This window comes from Zonotrichia albicollis, chromosome 1, assembly GCF_047830755.1.
Source record: "Zonotrichia albicollis isolate bZonAlb1 chromosome 1, bZonAlb1.hap1, whole genome shotgun sequence".
Classification (NCBI taxonomy): Eukaryota; Metazoa; Chordata; class Aves; order Passeriformes; family Passerellidae; genus Zonotrichia; species Zonotrichia albicollis.
In genome coordinates this window covers 147,807,517-147,826,161 of record NC_133819.1, presented here as the reverse complement: position 1 = coordinate 147,826,161, position 18,645 = coordinate 147,807,517, and the positions used below count along the sequence as shown (strand labels likewise).

The 18,645-nt window shown below is 40.5% G+C and overlaps 1 long non-coding RNA gene across 1 annotated transcript; it reads left to right on the top strand.

The window, feature by feature from the left end:
• The first annotated feature begins 12,311 nt into the window (after positions 1-12,311).
• LOC141725436 (uncharacterized) lies at positions 12,312-16,685 on the top strand. Its single transcript, XR_012577290.1, has 3 exons — positions 12,312-12,405; positions 16,113-16,201; positions 16,313-16,685. It is a non-coding gene; the product is annotated as an uncharacterized LOC141725436 (long non-coding RNA).
• Positions 16,686-18,645: the final 1,960 nt, after the last annotated feature.

Here is an 18,645-nt window from a genome sequence, read left to right as displayed (position 1 = left end):
GGGAGCTATCAATCTGTTTTCTCATATAATCTATTTAATATCCCTCCGTCACATGTATAGTTCATCTGCTTCATGGGATCAGACAGGTTGCTTCCAGGTTTTTTAGTGAAGTTCAAAGTAGGTTTCATTTGGTTTTCTTCTTCTTGGTGGAATTTTTGGTGGTTTCTTTAGCATCACTTACAGTTTTTAGTTTTTGCACAATTGTTTTCCTTCAGCTATTGATGACTATATGATGACTCCATTTTAGTTCATCACAGCAAATATAGTCAAAAGACATTTTAGCTCTATTATTTGCAATTATGCAGATTCCAAGCATAGCATTTCATAACACATCAGTGTTGGAATTTCCTTTTTTGTTTGACAGACTGCTTGAATGAATCTTGAGGCTTGAGTCAGTTGCCTGTTCAGAGGTGTCAAGTGTTATTTGCAACACCCACAGAGAGCTGAGACATCTTCCCAGGGCTGGCAGCTGCTGCACAGAGCCTGTGGGATGGTGGTGCTTGCCTGGAGCAGCAGCTGGAAGTGGAGCAGGGCTGCACATGAAATGGCACCAGCCACCCACCCATCCTGGGCACAGTTATCCTGCCTTTACCAGGTGGGATTCATTTTAATACTCCTAATTGCAAGTATTTACAAATAGATGTTCACCTCTGTTTTTAGCATCTAAGACTTCACTGTGGTTGGTTGACATTTATGAGGTGAATTTCAGTTGCTTGAATGTCATCTCCAGTGGGATGAGACATTTAGTGCACCCTGCTTTTTCTCTGGGTGCCACTCCCAGGAGTGATGCACCCTTAGAACTTCCCTGTCATAGGTTCTTGGGTGGTCCTTGGTACCTCTGAGTGTCCAGGTGCCATCAGACCCTCATCTATCTCCTTGCCTGTCTCATCTGGCCAGCTCAGCCAACAGAGCCCAGGGAGCAATTCAGCTGCTCCATCGACTTCAGGAGCTAATGGGATCTCCCCCTGTGCTTGGATTGGGTAGTGGTAATATCCAGACACTCTCAGGTAGATATGGAGGTGTTTAAGATACCAGGGGGCACATGGGGCTCGCAGACACCTTGTCAGATCTACAACATACTCATCTTCTGGACCAGCAGCCAGAGCCCAGGCAAGGTACCCTACTGCTTCTCAGGTGTTTGGTCATTATCAGGGCCCATAGATCACCATCAATTACAGAGGAAACCCAGTGAACACTAAGAAGCAGACCCCTGATGCAGTTGTCCTAAATTGGGTCCCAACACTCTCCAATGTACTTGGAAGAAAAAAAAAAATCAATTTTGGAAACATTAAACAAGGTATATTATGTAAAAGAGAATGTGCAAGGTCCTCTGCTCTTGCCCAATGTGTTCTGCCTCATAACAGCCATAACTTTGCTATTCTGTAAGGCCAGTTGTGATGGGCTGACCATCCAAATACTGACCCTGACTTTCCCTCACTCCCCTCTTGGAAGGTGTGGGAGCTGGAGGAAGTTGAAGGAAGGCAAAAGGACTTGTGAATCGAGATAATAATAATAATTTAATAACAAAAACAAAAGCAGTGTGTGCAAGTAAAGCAAAACTGTCAATTAATTCACTGTTTCCTGTTGGTGGGCAGATGTCCAGCAGTGCCTGGTAAAAAGATCCTCAACTTGCATAACAGGTGCTTGGAAAGAAAAATGCCATAACTCTGAAATTTCTGCTTCCTTCTCCTTACCATGAGTTTTACTACTGAATATGATGTCCGGTGGTATGGAATAACTCTTTGGTCACTTTGGGGCAGCTCTCCAGGATATGTTTCCTCCCAATCTGTTGCTCAATTCCAACCTTCTTACTTGGCAGGGTGGGGGAAGAGAGTGAGAAAACCTTGATATTGTACAAGAGGTGCCAAGCAAGAGCCAAAACACTGCTATGTTATCCAAACTGTTTTATTCCCAAAGGCAAATCCTCACACAGGCTGTGACAAAGGAATTCACCTGTGGAACTTCATCCCAGACAAACCCAGTAACATCATTGCTCCAGGACATGCAGATTGTCTTCTGGGTCATACCTGTCGAATACTGCAGTAAGTCAAATATTCCACTGCAATTCTTTCCCATATCATTGTTCTCAATAATTCTGAAGGTCCCTGTCACTTCTAGGACACATTACAGTAGACAACTCTACTTTGAAGAAGAGACTTGGCCTACAGCCATGCAAAAGAAAAGATTCAATTGTTTCATTTAAGAAGATGGGAAAGAAAAAGTGGGATTTTCAAAAATGAGATAGCAGATGTCCATCCTAGCTTGACTGTCCAGTCTTCAGGGCCAAATATCTCACTGATGCAGTATCACCAAATCTGGGTGCTGTGTTTAAATTGTCTTAACTGGGAATCAATAATTTCTGACATACATTTGAGACATGCACTTTTCATGTTCCATAGCCTTTATGAGCTACAGAACATTCTTAATATTGTAGATCCAAAGTTGTTTCCAGGTCTATTTTAGACCATCATAGCTGAGTAGAACAGAATTTTTAACAAAAGTTTAGACTTCAGTCCTACACCAGTACTGCCAGGAGCCAATTTGTTATTGTGTTGTCTAAGCATATTGTGATACAGCAAGTACTATGTTTGAATGATAAAGCCACAGTAAAGAGGGGCATAACTAAGACTTAACTAGAAAATGTAATGAGATCAAAACCTGGAACTTGTGACCACATCAAGAACTTCCCTAGAGCTTGTGTGAAAAGCACATTTCACAGGGGATTTACAATTCATTGTCCTCTTTATCCACTGCATACTGACAAACTTGCCACTTGTCAGTTAATTCAGGCAAATTATTTCCTCTTTTAGTACGAAAGAGGAAGTTTAATTTTTCTTTGTTAATGCAAAGCAGAGTCCTGGTTTGAGTGTTGCTGATTGACCAAGTATCATATGACACAGTTGAAACTTGGGAAATTAAAACTGGATTACCCAGCGCACTCTTGAGTTGAGTTTTCTGGCACAAGATTTCTGTTAATATTTCACTTCTAGTCTTCTGTGCTAGGGGTGCTAAAAAGTGAAGACAAGAAAAAAAGGAAGAAAAGAACAGAAAATGAGTTTATATTGGATTTGGGTAACTGACAGCGATCGCTATCAAATCACAGAATAAATAATGTATTCCTGAAATGTTCAGTGCATTTATGTTTACAGAGTAAAATTTCTCCCTCTTTCTCAGTCTCTCTCACTGCCTGGAATACACATACACTAAAGCTATTATTTAAAGACAAAACCCACATCAACATTGAGCACTTCAGTGGTGCAAAAAATGGTGAAACAGAGATGGCTCACAGAGACTGACTGGATACCATATGTTGTTTTGAGAAGAAGTTTCGTCCAAGGTTAAGGCAGTGATGTCAGGAAATTTCCTGAAATTTCCTGAAAATTCATGTGAATTTCCTGAAAAGGAAGCTTCTTTAAACATCCTGTGACATTGACCACTGACCTATCCATGGGAGGGAGGTGGGGCACTCTGTTACGAAGGAGAATATCTAGCACTGAGTCCTTCCCCAGCCTACTCCTTTATCATTGCTAAACTGCCTGGTTTTATGGCAAAGTCTTAGCAGAGTTCTAAGCCCTGATTCAGCTTTCCAATAACTGCCAGCTCCAGCAGTGCACTGCTGGCACAGCCCATGGCAGGTGAAGGATTTGCTCGCTGACTGTGCAAGATGGGCAGATGTTGGGTGAGAGACTGAGGAGTGACTTGCCTGAGTCAAACAAACACAAGACTCCATGTGGTGCCCTGCCAACTCTCCCTGCAGGATCCTGCCTGATAAACTCATTAAAGTTCACAGCAGAATTTGGAATTGAATTTGAATGGGCTGAATAACACAGAAGTGTATTAATTAGCTGTGAAAACTGCATTAAATCTAGGAATGGTAACACCAAAGTTTATCAATTGTGACACGAATGTATAGGAACAACAGCAGTTTAGTAACTTGGAAAATGAGCCAAAAATAAAAACTTCCTAATGAACCTAAACAGAGCAAGAGGAACATTATAGACTAGATCTTATCTTCTCTGTCTCCTGCATTAATCACATATAAGGAAGAAACTCTACATCTATGGGGAACTGGCACATATCAGTGATATTTGATATAAATGGGATATATCAGCAGTAATACTACTGCCATTGCTCTGGATATGAGTGACATGTAGCTCTTACATCTGAAATCCAGCCCTGGTGTCAGTGGAGGCTGTTCTGTCAGTGTCAATGAGCTGTGGACGGCATGGATTTGCCCATTTCATTTCAATATGATGGAAAGGACATATTTTTCCTTACGAAAAATAATAGATATTAAGGTGATTGGAAGAGCAGTGTTAAGTTTTAGCCTGTTTTGTATCCTGGTACTTTCTCCTTCTTTTTACATAAATAAAAATGGAAAAGAAGTTTAGGAAGTTTGGCTTATCTCCAACACATATTGACAATCCAGACATGCAAATATTTATGCCCAAATGGTTTCCAGCCTGGACAGACTTACAGTGCTCACCTCATCAAATGCCAATATCAGAGGAAGGAGATACTCAAATACCTGTTTATTTTGTAAAGCAGAGTCAACCCACTCCTTTCTAAAAGTTTATCTTGTAGTGAAGATTTTGGTACATAATTTAATGTTGTACAACAATTTTTATTCAAGGCTGACATTTGAAGGGCAAAAAAATGAAAAAAAAAAAAAAAACAAAAAAGAACATAACCTGACAGTAAGTTGACATTTAGATTAATTGACTTTATTTTTAAGCTTCTAGTGTAAAAGTTGTGATGATAATTATTTGCCTTGTATTATCTCTTTCTTTCTGATTTTGCTGGTGAAAAGGCAGAAATAGGCAATTGAATTTGCTGACTTTTAAGGTATTCAGAAATAATTTAAACACTGAAGGTGTCTTTTAAGAAACAGTCTATTACATTTTTGCAATGAATGTATTCTGAGAAGACAGCAGAATGCAGCATTTGTGAAAGCAAAGCAAAGTTTCAGAGACAGATAGCAGAATCTAAACAAACTTTGATTACCAATGAAAGCCTACACATTGGTAAGGGTACAATTAAGTCCTTATGAACAAATTTTTTCAAATTGAAGATAATAAAAATAAAGGGAAAGTCAATGTCTTCAAAATAGTGTCTCATAAGTGACATTCAGACTAGTTATAAATGAGAGTGAATTGTACAATTAGTCCCAGTGATAATTGCCAAATACTTACAATTTGGGTAATCTAGTATATTTATAAATATTCTTGTTGTTGCAGTTTCACAGTTAAGACTTTTTTTTTTCCTATCATGTTGTGAGCATGAGAATGTAAGTATGTTTTTATCTACAAGTAAACTAAATTATATTACTGGCAAAAGGTAAGCCATATAGAAGATAGGATGAGTTGTTTCTTTACATGTTCATGCAACTTACAAAAAAGCATGAAGAGGTGAATATTCTTTGGGTTACAAATGGCTGAGGCCCTATTTCATCAGAATGGAATAAAACAATATGAATTTACATGCAGAGGATCCTCAAGAAAAAAATTCTGATGATAACTCAGATTGACAGGGTTTCCCCATCCATGTCAGAGCAGATTTCAAGGAGAAGGATCTCCAAATTTGCACTCAGACAGGAAGGACTGAGGTGTTGTCTATTTCTCTGTTCCTCCTTCTCTGAAACCACAGTGGATGGAGGGTGTTGCGAGTGAGCAAGGAGCTCATTCTGAAATCAAAAACTGTTGAAAGTAGAAAAACTACAGGCTGTGAACTGATCCTATTGCAGTGCTGCCCACTGCTTCCCACAAACAGCCTGAGGGCATCCAGGTACGCATGGAAATGAGTGCAATAAGGGAGGAATTTGTCAAGTGGCAAAAACTGGTAAAGATCAGACTTTCTTCTTTTGGCAAGGAGAAAAAGGAAACCCAAAAAATTTTTGGAAAACCAAAAGGAGAACTGAAACTGGAGGAAATAATGGTACTCAAAAAAGAATGTGTATTTCTGATTGGGCTATGAAAATCCTTGCCACAGTATTCTATGGAAGCAAGAGTATATCAGGGCTGAGAAAGCAAGATGATGTTTCAATGGTCATCAGAATAACCACAATGCTAATTGTTAACTTGATGAATATTTTATGCTGCTTGATAACTATTTATTCTGTAATGGATTATTGTTAGCAAACATTTGCCTTTCAGAATGTCTGACATCTCCTGTTATTTTTGCTGGAAGTGAACCAGACCATTGGTAAACATACACCTTTTCAATAAAGACTTTGGAATTACCTTTCAAGTTCCACATGGAAATGAAACTACTCTCCCTCAGGGAAAGATGGTGGACATTATGACTGAGACAGCAGGTGTTTAAAATGGTTCCTGCTGAGCTCAGTACAGGATTAAAATTTTACTATGTTGGGAGAGGTATAAGAAAGCATTTTGCTGAATAGAGAACCAATATGATAAACTGAGACCTTTTCCAATTATCCTGAGGTAAATACAAGCTATAGCTCCTTCCTAAACCACATTTGAAAGCTGCACTGAATATTTCTTGATGATCAAGTCCTTTTTTAACTGTACTAGAAGGCAAGTTTAAATTTTTTCACTTTCCCTGTGTGTTCAAGGATAGATGCCAGTATGAAAATACAGGGACAATTACTAGCAACTGAAAAGGTAATTAGCTTTCAGAAAGGTTAGTGTTTTAATTCTTTATTTCTTACTCTGTAATGAAAAAAGGGCCAATAAAAATAGTCACATGGCTGTTCAAAGTGTTTGGAACCTTGGTTAAGTCAAACACAAGGAAGAAATATTTTTCGTAGACACAGTGAGGGTAATGTGTTCTGAAGGGTTTGCACAGATACATCTTCAGTAAGTAAGGTCAAACTATGTGCAAAGCAGAGATGTTTAGCATAAAACCAGTATTAATAATTCATGTGCTGAGCTGAATAGTGGAATAATAAGATACAGTAATGGGGGAAAAAAATAAGAATAAACCTGACCAAATAGGCAGAAACAAGGGAAGAAAGATCTCACATAAAACAAAAGGGCAATAGGAGAGGTGAAAATACTGGTTATGCTGATTTAGACTTTTCTTAGAAGTGTACGCACAGATTAAGTGTCACAATATGACAGTGATTCTGATTTCTCTTATTTGCTTGCTGGTTATCTCAGGCCAGAGTGACTCAGTGCAGAACCTCACCTTGTATCTCACCAGCCAGCTACACAGTGTTTATCTTCACTGCAGCTCAATATGGAGAAACAAAGCTCTCTGGATAAAGGAATATATTAGTACTATGTGAGGAAGAGAATGAACAAGGTGGCCCAGGCCTAAATAAGATTTTGAAGTCTCACACAAAGTATCTTGCAAGAGCTGAGTGAGCTGGCACCTAATTAATGTTATGCCTTTCAGGGATTCGGAAATTATGCCTTTTCTCAGTTTACAATCCTGAAGAAATATCAGGAATACTTTATGTATTCCTGAAACTAAAACCCTCACAAAATGCAGTTTCTTCCAAGTGACACTTTCTGGCACTTGGGCAGAGCTACAGGTCATAGTCTCAAAACAGCACATGTAAAATTAATGGGGGGGAAGCCACTAGCAGCAGGTGAGACCAGTCAGTGAGAATGACCAGGGTACCATAAACTCCTTTTCCTGCTCCTCAGGTTTATACATCAATAGTCTTTCTCACTCAGCTGACTAGTGCTTCAAGATAAGGGCAGAGATGAGGAGAAAGCAGAGATGAGGATCCACTTCAAAGAAATAGTATTTCTAGCCCTTGTGTGCCTTCTTTCATGTTTGTCTGAGAAAAGTAGTGACTCCTTGCAGTGCAATTCCAGGGGAACAACAATGTGTGACCTACTGAGTCTCCATTTCATTAGAGGTCTCTCATAGAATCATAGAAGAATTTGGGTGGGAGGAAACATTTAAAGGTCATCAAGTCAAATCCCCTGCAATAAGCAGGGACATCTTCAGCTAGATCAGGCTGCTCAGTACAACCTGACTTTGACTGTTTCCATGGATGGGCAAACTACCACATTTCCAGGTAGCCTGGTCCAGTGTTTTACCACCCTCATTGTAAAGAATTTATGCATTATATCCAGTCTGAATCTACCATCTCTTAGTTTAAAAACAATACCTCTTGTCCTGTCACAAGAGTCTCTTCTAATAAGTTTGTCCCAATCTTTCTTAGAAGCCTAAATGAAGTATTGAAAGACTGCAGTGAGGTCTCCCTGGATCCTTTTTTCCTCTGAACAACCCAAACTCTCTCCATCTGTGTTCACAGCAGGGGTTTTCCAGCCCTCTGATCATTTTGTGCCCCTGCTCTGAACTCACTCCAACAGGTGCCACTCTTGTCTGCTCTGGGAACTGCAGAGCTGGATGGACCCTGCAGGTGGGGTCCCACCAGAGTGAAGTGAGGGGCAGAATCCCACACTCACCTGCTGCCCACATTCCTTTGGATGCAGCCCAGGATTAGTTGGCATTCTGGGCTGTGAGTGTGCTTTGCCAAGTCATGTCCAGCTTTTCACTACCGGTAGCCCCGAGTCCTTCTTCTCAGGGCTCTTCTCAATCTATTCATCCCTCAGCTTGTATTTATTGACTTTGTGCCCAGCCTTTAAATCACATGAGATTCCCATGGACCCACTTCTCAAGCTTGTCCAGGTCCCTCTGGGTGGCAGCCTGTGCTTCAGGTGTGACAATCTCCCCACTCAGCTTCGTGTCATTTGCAAATTTTCTGAAGGTGCACTTGACTCTACTGTCCATGATATTGAGGAAGAAATTAATTAGCCCTGGTCACAATACAGACCCTTGAGTGACATCATTTGTGTCCATCCAGACACTTTGACACTGACCACCACCCTCTGGATGCAACCACACAACCAGTTCCTCATTCACCACAGTCTAACCATCAAACCCATCTCTCTCTGCCTTAGAAGGAAGGATGTTGTGGGGACCTATGTGAGAGCCTTTACAGAAGTCCAGGTAAATGACATCTGTAGCCCTTCCCTTGTCCGCTGATGTGGTCACACCATCATAGAAGGCCCCTGAGTTGGTCAGGCAGGACCTTCCCTTGGTGAAGCCATGCTGGCTGTCCCGAATCACCTCCCTGTTCTCTGAATACCTTTGTGTGGTTGCTAGGAGAGTCTGTTCACCTTCCCAAACACAGAGGGGAGTCTGACAGGGTAGCAGTTCCCAGGGACTTCTTTTCTACACCTTTTAAAAATAGGTGCAATACTTCCCTTTGTTCAGCCACCAGGGTCTTCACCTGAGTGACATGACTTTTCAAACATCATGAAAAATGGCTTGGCAATAACATTAGACAATTCCCTGGGGCAACAACATCAGCCAGGACTCTGGGACGCACCTCAGCAGGTCCCACAAGTCTCAGCTTTCTGCCTCCCTTTTTTAGCTGAGCAGAAGATTTGGGACCTTTCATTTTTGGGGCAGGAGTCCTCTTTGTGTTACGTTCTTGCTTCACAAAATATTTCCAATCACAGATGAATGGAAGTATTTCTTGAGGTCATCTAGACACCACCACCAGCATCACAGCAAGACTAGCTTTAAAGGTACCTCCAGTTGTCTGTTAGATCAGGTCCTTGTCCAGCTGAACTGTGGCAGCCTTCAGGGATGGAGAGATCACAGTCTCTGTGGTTAACCTGTGAAGAATGGCTCTGTGTGAATAATCATTCCCTGCATTTAACTGAAATGTCTCTTGTGGCAACTGTGACTATTTCCTCTTTTTCCTTCCTCCGCATCTTTGAGAAAAGCCTAACTTTGTTTTTCTTATAGCTACCCTTCAGGGAGTTGAACACAACAAATAGGTCTCCTCCTAGCCTCCTCTTTTTGAGGCTAAAGAAACCTTATTTTTTAAGCCACTCTTTGTTGATAATGGAATCCAGAATCACAGCTACACGTTTGAGCTTGACAATCTGGTAAATGTAATACTCACCAGACAGTGCACCCATCCGGTGCATATATTCTCATTATGACTGCAAGGATACTAAAGAAACTGTGTTGCAAGTTTTCTTAAAATTGATGTAAATTATTTAAATCCCACCCCACCCAAGCTCACAGACACTGCTATTTCAACCTGGAAAAAACTCAGTTTGATCAGGGACAATTTACCCTGATTTATTGCACATGATTTATCCAGATTCTGTTCCCAATTATCTTGTCCCTCTTGTGCTTGGAAATTGCTCCTACAAGCAACACTCTTTTATCAAGAAGCCCTGGAAAGTACCTAAAGAAGCAACCTATGTGATCCAGCTCTGATCTATGTGCTCCAGCAAGAAGATTTCACACTTTTCAGGACAGCAGAAATCAGAATAGTAGAAGTGTTTGGATTGGAAACAATCTTAAAGGACCATCAGTCCCACTTCCATGGGCAGGGTTTCCATCCACTAAGAATTTCATATAAAATGGAATACCAAGAAGGGACAAGCTGCGTGACAACTTGCAGTTTGACTTACAGTTTCTCAAGGAGTTCTGTACTCCACAGTTCAGGAGCTACAAGAAAAAAGGTATAATTTACAACTCACCCTCACCTAGATCATTGATTTTTGTGAATCCTGGTTTTGGATCTTGAATTCAATGTGCACCGGCACTGACATTAGGGCTGTGAGTCCTCTAATATATCTGGTTATTATGGTGCCTAAATTTGTCACTTTAGTCCTTAACTTTAGGATTTGTGTCCCATATTGATACTTGGGATGTCCACTGTGTGCTTCAATGGTACTTACAGAGTAGGCAGAATTGAAGGTGACATAAACATTTGTTTTAATGATGAAAGGAGAAGTTTGAGGCTGCAGTCAGGAAGCTCTGACATAAGTGTGCCTCAGTAAATTTGCAGCCTTGAGTCACACCCTCGGAATTCCCACACATTGTCAGGCAGAGAATACATCTCAAAAGCAGACAGAAAAGATTTTAAAATAGCAAATAGGAAATTCAAAGAAAGTAGCAAGTCTTAGTTACCACATGCATTTTTGGTAGCAGGGTGACTCAATACAGGAAGATGAAGCTCAGTTATTATGATATATCTAAAAGAAGGCTAGGGAAAAATCTCTTGTATTTAAAACTTACCAAAATCCTGGATTTGGTTTTGGAGTTCCCGTGTTCTGTTCTTGCTCTGGACATAGATGTTCACAATTACAGACTATTGCTTATGCAGAGCAAAAGATTGCGCATTTCAGAAATTCTTTTTTTTTTTTTTTTGTAAGAATATTCAGAGTATGTAAGAGTGATAAAATAACTTGAGAGGTATTTTCTAGCAAGTGTGAATGGCTGGACAGTAATCAGAGGAGACATGAGTACAGGGGGGTGTTTCTTCTTCTTTTCAGTGGTCTGGGCTTATTTGGGTTAAAGCTGAACAAAGAAGATGTGTTTTTATTCCTTTTCTTCCTCTGCATTCTGTGAGTGATAAAACTTGAGCTGTGCTGCCAAAATAATCACAGCTTAAAAAGCTGCTTTAAGGGATGAGGATTATCTCAATTATCACAGCTTTTCCAAAGGTATGAGCATAGAGGACATCAATCTGATAAGACAAAAATCCTTGTATGTTGTGTTTCCATATCTATAAATTCTATAATACACCCAGAGGCACCAATTCTAGTCACGCTCATGCTGTGCCTTACCCGTTCAAGTAAGAGATCAGGATAATTCTGTGTCCTGAAGCCATGGGATTGTGATCCCAAGAGCAGACTGTAAATTATCTGCCCCTTTGTTGGAGGTTAACAAGGGGGCAGCTCTGTTGCAGCTCCACCATGGCAAAAGACCATGACCTTCCTGAATCCTAGAAATGCTTCTGGTGGCAGGCCAGGGTGTGGACAGCATGCAGAGCCATCCTTTAGCAGTACAGCAACCATTGAATGATGTGCCCTGCAGCATCCACCAGTTTCCTTTCCAGACCCAGGTACAGACTGTGATGAAAGGACCACCAACTAGATGGATCTCACAGGGAGCTCAGCTGATCCTGAGCATCCTGCACATCTCTGATTGTAACTGCAGCTGCTCCTTCGTGTGCAAGGAAAAGATGCACACATTGCTGATACGCTGTCAGCAAAGTGCACTGTTTCTGAGCGGGGACATGTCTGCTTAGTTGTATTATGTGTACCTGACTTTCAGGCAGCATAAGAGCTCTTGACTCTGTCTTCTCTGTTCAGATACTTACAGTGTCTCCACAACACCCTCCTGCTCCTTCTGACTTCTGTCCTGTTTAATTAATTCTTGCACCCACTTAAAATCCCATTTTGACTCTTCTATAAATACCCTGAAAATCACATTTGTGGATGAAGTCACAATGTGACTTCAATGTGACTTCATGTGACTTCAATGTGACTTGGTAGAGTTGGAGGACCAGTGACTACATGTGACTGCAGTACTTTTACCTTCCAACGGGGTCCCACCTCTGTCAAAGCTTGGAAGGTTTGACCATCACATCACAACCCCAAGCAAGCTGAGGTAGGCAGAAGCAGCATGGCAAGTTCACTCCACTCAAAAAGAAAGTTGGATCTTGCCTGCCTGTTGCATTTCTTCTATTGTTATTATTTTTCAATTAAATAACTGTAATAATGGGAAATTACATAATTGGTTGATATGGTTTCTGGAAACATAACATATGTGTCTTTTGAGCTGAACAGACTCACAGAGCCAGCAGACAGCGGAAATGGCAGTAAGAGACAGAATGCTGTACTAGACTAGAGGCAGGACAGAGCTGTTAAAAGTTAAAGGGCAAAGAAGCTTCCTGTATGGACTCAAAATATGTATGCTGGTGTTATTCTGAAATCATTGGCAAGTCTTTTGTGATCAGGTTCCTCAGTTATACAAGGCTGTCAAATTAAATATTGGACTAATTTACTAATCCTATCTCTGTTTGGCACTGAGTCTGTCTGGCTGAATTTCTAATCCTGTTCTCAGGTATATAACTGCTCTAATGTTGCTGTGTTTTCTGAGTAACAGGATGTTACCTTAGCCATTATAAAATGAGCTGATTTTGAAAGCAAAAATAAGATAAAATAGGCTGGAGATTGCAATTCATAAAGCTGGGAAACATGATGAAGAGAACTGTCTTTTCAACCATCAAGTGCAGCTATTTGCAGCAAAATTGCAGAAAATAAGTAGGTTTTACTCTCTCTTGTGTGGTGGTTCTGAGCAAGCATCCATGCCTGAACAGGGGTTTAAACAAGTGCATTTTCTACCTTTGCAGAGGCTGCTAAACTGGTTGGTAAGCTGAGGGGCAGTGTGGGAGCAACTGCTTAAAGCACCAACATTGTTCCCTCTGCCCTCACTCAGCCAACACCTCTCACACTTTGCAAGGAAGGAGACAGAAGCAGGATGGAAAAGAAACAGAAAATGTGTAGGTCATTAAAAATATAATGAGGTGAAGCAAAGAGCACTTGAAAGTTGGGATCTGGCAGAAAGGCCAAACTCTTGAAGCAGCAGAAAGCATTATTGATAGGTGATATCAATAATAAATGTGAATAGGAGGTAAGAAACAGCAAGGAGGATGAGAGTGCAGATCTGTACCTAAAGAAGAGGGACGGCACATGCTTGGGCTAATGAGACAGTGGCTGCTGCACTGAGGGCAGGGGGTTACTTGCTTCAACTTCTCTTCTGGCCTTGCAAATGCAGGAAGGAAGTGGGATCTTCCTTTCTTGTTCTTCTGCTGAAGAAATCTCTCCTTTTCTCTGCTTTGCTGAGGTCAAGGTATTCATTTAGTAGCTGCTCCTTTAGAGAAAAAGCAATGCTGAAACCTCCAAGAGCAGAAGGTGGAAGAGCAAAGTCAAATTATAGAGCTGGAGATGCAGACATAGCACCAGCTCTGTGGGGAGAGGCTGCAGTTCATGTTCAGGAGAGGAGTGTAGGATGGTTCTTAGGGCCAAACCATGTACACCATCTTAACCAGAAGGCAATGCTTGGATGTTTCCTTCAAGCAGGGCAACCAAACCATCTCTTTTTTTGTTCTGTCTTCCATGTTTGTGCTAAGTATGTCCTAGTACATCTCAAATTAGTGTTCAAGTAAAGGTAAAAGAAGATTATTATCAATACTGGCCAAATAAGATTCATGGTGCTGTACTGACAAGAAATTGTTGCTACTCAGATAGAACTTGATCCTGTTGTTATTGACTTTTGCAGAGCTGAGGAATCAGTGTCTGTAGTTATCTTCACACATCATCTCAGTGCACTTCATCAAGTATCACACATCTTTTAGGAGCATCTCTGGAATTCCTGAGTGTTCCAAAGATACAAAATGTCCCTGGAAATCTCATGTGATTTCCACTAAGGATTTCAGAACCTCCTCTCAGGATGGAAAGGTAATGAGTAGGTTGCTATTCTTGTCTTGGTCTTGAATTTCTAATCAGGAATATGAAAACAAAATTATATATTGGCTGATGTCTTCTCCAGAACTCCCCAGAAAGCAGGATTAAAAACCAGAGTATTGGTATCTTGGGAGAAAACATTCTAACTCCATAGTGAGTCACCTCTATTTAACTAACTGTTATGGTTTTTTTCTGTTTGTTTCCAAGCAACACTGACCCTTCTCCTCCACTCCAGATCACAGGATATTCTGAGGAGGAAGGGACCCACAAGGATCATCTAGCCCAGCTCTAAAGTGAATGGCTCATATGAGGATTAAATCTACAAACCTTGGTGTTATGAGCATTGTGCCCTGTCCAACTGAGCAAATCTCAGGGTCATTCACTTGTTAAGTACTGAAGATGTGAGTTCTGAAACAGACTGGGTGTACACAACAGTCTCAGACAATCTCTGACAATTAAGGATGAGTTCTCCTCCGTATAAGTGCAAGGCATATCAAGAAAGGAGGACTTGAAAATATAATCAATCTTTCTAAGGACTGAAACAATTAGAAGTTATGGTAATATATTAAGAAATAAAAAGCTGCTTCCAGCAGCTGTTGTAAACAGATATTATTCTCCAAAAAAAAAATAAACACACTAAAATAACATATTTTTAATAGGTGTTTAGATTAGATATACTCATTGAGATTTCTTCCTTTCCTGTTTTCTTTATCCTTAGACTCAGGAGGGAAAGTTTAATATAAGTCCACTGTGCATGATATTTTTTTCTGTTTACAGAGTATTTGCAACTGGATATCCTTTAAGGGAGTTTTCTAAGGTGTAATTTCCATGAAACTAGGGAGAAATGGAATTATTTCCTGTCTCAAACTAAACTGAATTTATCTGTTACAAAAATCTCAGTTGTTTCTTAGTGTTGCCTCCAGGTGCTGCAATACTCTCTCCTACTTGTGAGGGCTCATTTTCACCCTTGAGAACTTCAGATAAGTTACCCCAGAGAAGAATTAGGTTATATAGGTTTTAAACAATGATTTAGAGGCTAGTCCCTAGAATAAAGGGCAGCAAACCCCTGCAATATCATTTAGTCTGGGCACCAGTGAGTGCAGTGTTGTGCCTTGTAGATATCGTTAAGTGCACATTATGTAGTGTCCATCCCCCAAGAGCCTCCTCCACAGTCCAAGTGCCTGCACTGCCCAGGAGCATTTCTTGACACTCACTGTACCACTTGTCTCACTTAATATCATCCCATTACTCTTAGTTAAGGCCCCTTGATTCACTTCTTTTAAAACCTCACATTTTGGCTGCATAAACCTGCCATGCATTTAGAGGCAGATTCATGTTGTGTTAAGCGGCACACAGAAAGCACAGCACACACTTTGCAGGGGACAGTGTCCTCGCTTCAGGTTGTGAAAAGAACAACCTGAAGAATAAGCCTTAACAGATTGTATTTGGCCACAGGTGTAATAAAATGAGCCTTGGGTGCAGTTCCTCTGATCCCAAAACACACATTTGAAGAAAGTCGGAAAGTTATGTAAAAGTCCACACTGAAGATACTTAAACCAAGGTGATATAGGACAAGGAAGAAGTTCCAGTTTAACTGAAAGAAATCAAGTTTAGATTAGATATTAGGAGGAAATTCTTTACTGTGAGAGTGGTGAGACACTGGCACAATTTTCCCAGAGAAGCTGTGGACGCCCCATCCTTGGGAGTGTTCAAGGCCGGGCTGGATGGGGCTGGGAGCAACCTGGCCTAGTGGAAGGTGTCCCTGCAGGGGTGTTGGAACAAGACGATGTTTAAGGTTCCTTCCAACCTAAACATTTCTATGCTTCTGTGATACATATTTCACTGTAGGTCACTGCAACAAACCATCCCCAAAAATGTCAGCTGTCTCAAAGGTTGAATTCTGTCCAGCACCAAGAAAAGCAGAGCACAGAGAAAAGGTAAACAGCACCTCATCCCTCCCCATTGTCACCACTGCATAGCCTGGATTGTCACCCCGATTTCCATATCTGTGTCATCATTCTACAAGTGGCTTTTTGTTCTAATTCCAGCCTGAAAGTGCCCACCCAGTTACTTTTTCTGTGAACTCCAAGTATCCTCTGGACCACAGTACTTAAGGGACAATATGAACATCTTGCCTGGTCTGCCTTTGAACATCCTTCTTTAAAACTCCCCAGCTGCAGGTGTGATGAGCACCCAGTGGTGCTTTCCCATATAAAAAATGTATGTGTAGAGGCATGAGTTACGGCATTCTCTAATCTTAATTTGATATAATAATTATTAAAGAAGGGAAGCTAAGCACCCATGTTTTATATCTTACATTAGGGAGTTAAGTACTCAGACCTGTATTCTACTCTTGTTATCAACATGGAGAAAATAAACTGTTTTTTCTGACACTGTTTGAGTCATCCTTTTTTCCCCCTAGCTGAGCTTTTTTTGTGACTGTTATCTATATCTTCAAGTGTAAGCATGTGCTATTGTGGACAGCCAGAACCAAATGTTTCAGTATTGCCTCAGTGTGCTTGCCATCCCTCTCTGACTTCAGCCTATGTATAGATTACAGCATTTGCTGCCATAATGCAATTTTAAAAGTAACTTTTTGCTTGCTGAAGGTCAAAAGGACAAAATGTCTCTCTATGGCAATTACTTTTCTTATCATTTAAAAAGAAATATTCAAGTCACGTTACGTGAAAATGCTGCCCCCCTCCAATCCCCATCCCCCACAGTATTTCATTTTTTTACTTCCTGCCAATTGTACTTTGCCAGGGAGTTGCCAACATATTGTTAAAAACTGTGTTTTGTGTTGTTCATCTGACCTGTAGGCAAAAAGAAGTTCTCATCAGAGAAAACAGGCTGGTTTTCTGTAAGAAAAAAATTTCCTTCATGGGAAAAAAAAGATGATACTGCAACGATCAAGTATTTTCAAAAACATATTGGATTTTCTTCTACAATAAAGAATGTATCATTTTGGAAATGGAAAGTTATATCTGTCAGCCTCCTGGCTAGGAAATGTCATATTAATCCTGACTTCAGATGACACTGTGACAGCAACTCCACCCTTGATAAACCATTTAGTCTCTGTTCAGTTTAGTAAAGAATCCTCAGACTCTCGTTCCACTGTGATGGGGCTTTAGCTAATAAATCAGTCAGAGCATCCTTTTCCTCTCTGCCCTCCCTTCACCACATTAATATTGATTATTTGGATGTAAGGAGTCCCAAGGAGTGGAAGTGGATACGCCTCATTGCCTCGAACAATTCTTTTCCCTCTATTGGGACAGTACAAGGTAAATTAATAGTGTGCTTGCAGACACTAGATAATGTTAATGTACTCACTATTGATAGAGTGAAATAACATGAGTAACTTCAGCTTTACTTAAAACAAAACATTAATTTTCCAAGGCCACTAGGATTTATGCAGCTGGTCGGTCTAACACATACAATCCTTGCTTTTAAATATGCAACATTTGCGTTTTTAAACACGAGGCAGGATTTTATTGCCAGATGAAAGACAAAAGGGGATTTTAATTCATTGCTTATGCTCTCAGGCTCTTGTCTGCCTTTAATCTAAGTCCCTGCTCAACTTTGTGGGTAAGAAGATGCCTTTTCTACAAGGAAATAATACAGAGCAGTCTTATCCCCCTGTGATCCTCTGGCTATGTAAAAATGCACAGGAAATCTGTAAGTGCAAAAGCTGTACTTCCATATATGTTTCAAAATAAGAAAAGTCAAGTTTCTATTTCACTGGGCTTGAGTTAATATTACTCAATATTGAGTTAATATTACTCAATATTATCTGGTACAGAGCTGTGTTTTGCATTTAATATTAGAATAACATTGATAACAAACTGATGTTTTGGTGGTTGCTCAGTAGTTCTTTCTCTAAATCAAGGACTTTACAGTTTCTCATGCTCTGCTAGGGAGCAGGTGCATAAGAATCCCCAAGAGAGCAAGGTGAGGAGACAAGCAAGATGACCTGAACAGGACAAAGGAATATTCCACAGCACAGAATATCATGCCCAGTATATATACCGGCTGTGAGAGGACAATTGTTGCTGGTGGACAGGCTGGGCAGTGGTCAGTGAGTGATGAACAATTTTTATTGTGCACCATTTTTTTGTCTTGGGATTTATTCCACTCTCTCTCCTTCTCCTTCTCCTTCTCCTTCTCCTTCTCCTTCTCCTTCTCCTTCTCCTTCTCCTTCTCCTTCTCCTTCTCCTTCTCCTTCTCCTTCTCCTTCTCCTTCTCCTTCCTTTATTTCAATTATTAAACAGTTCTTATCTAAACCCATGATGGGTTTTTTTCTTTTTTTTTTTTCCAATTTTCCTCTCAGTCACACTGCAGGTGGAGGGGAATGAGGAAGCTGCTTACCAGTACTTAGTTGCAT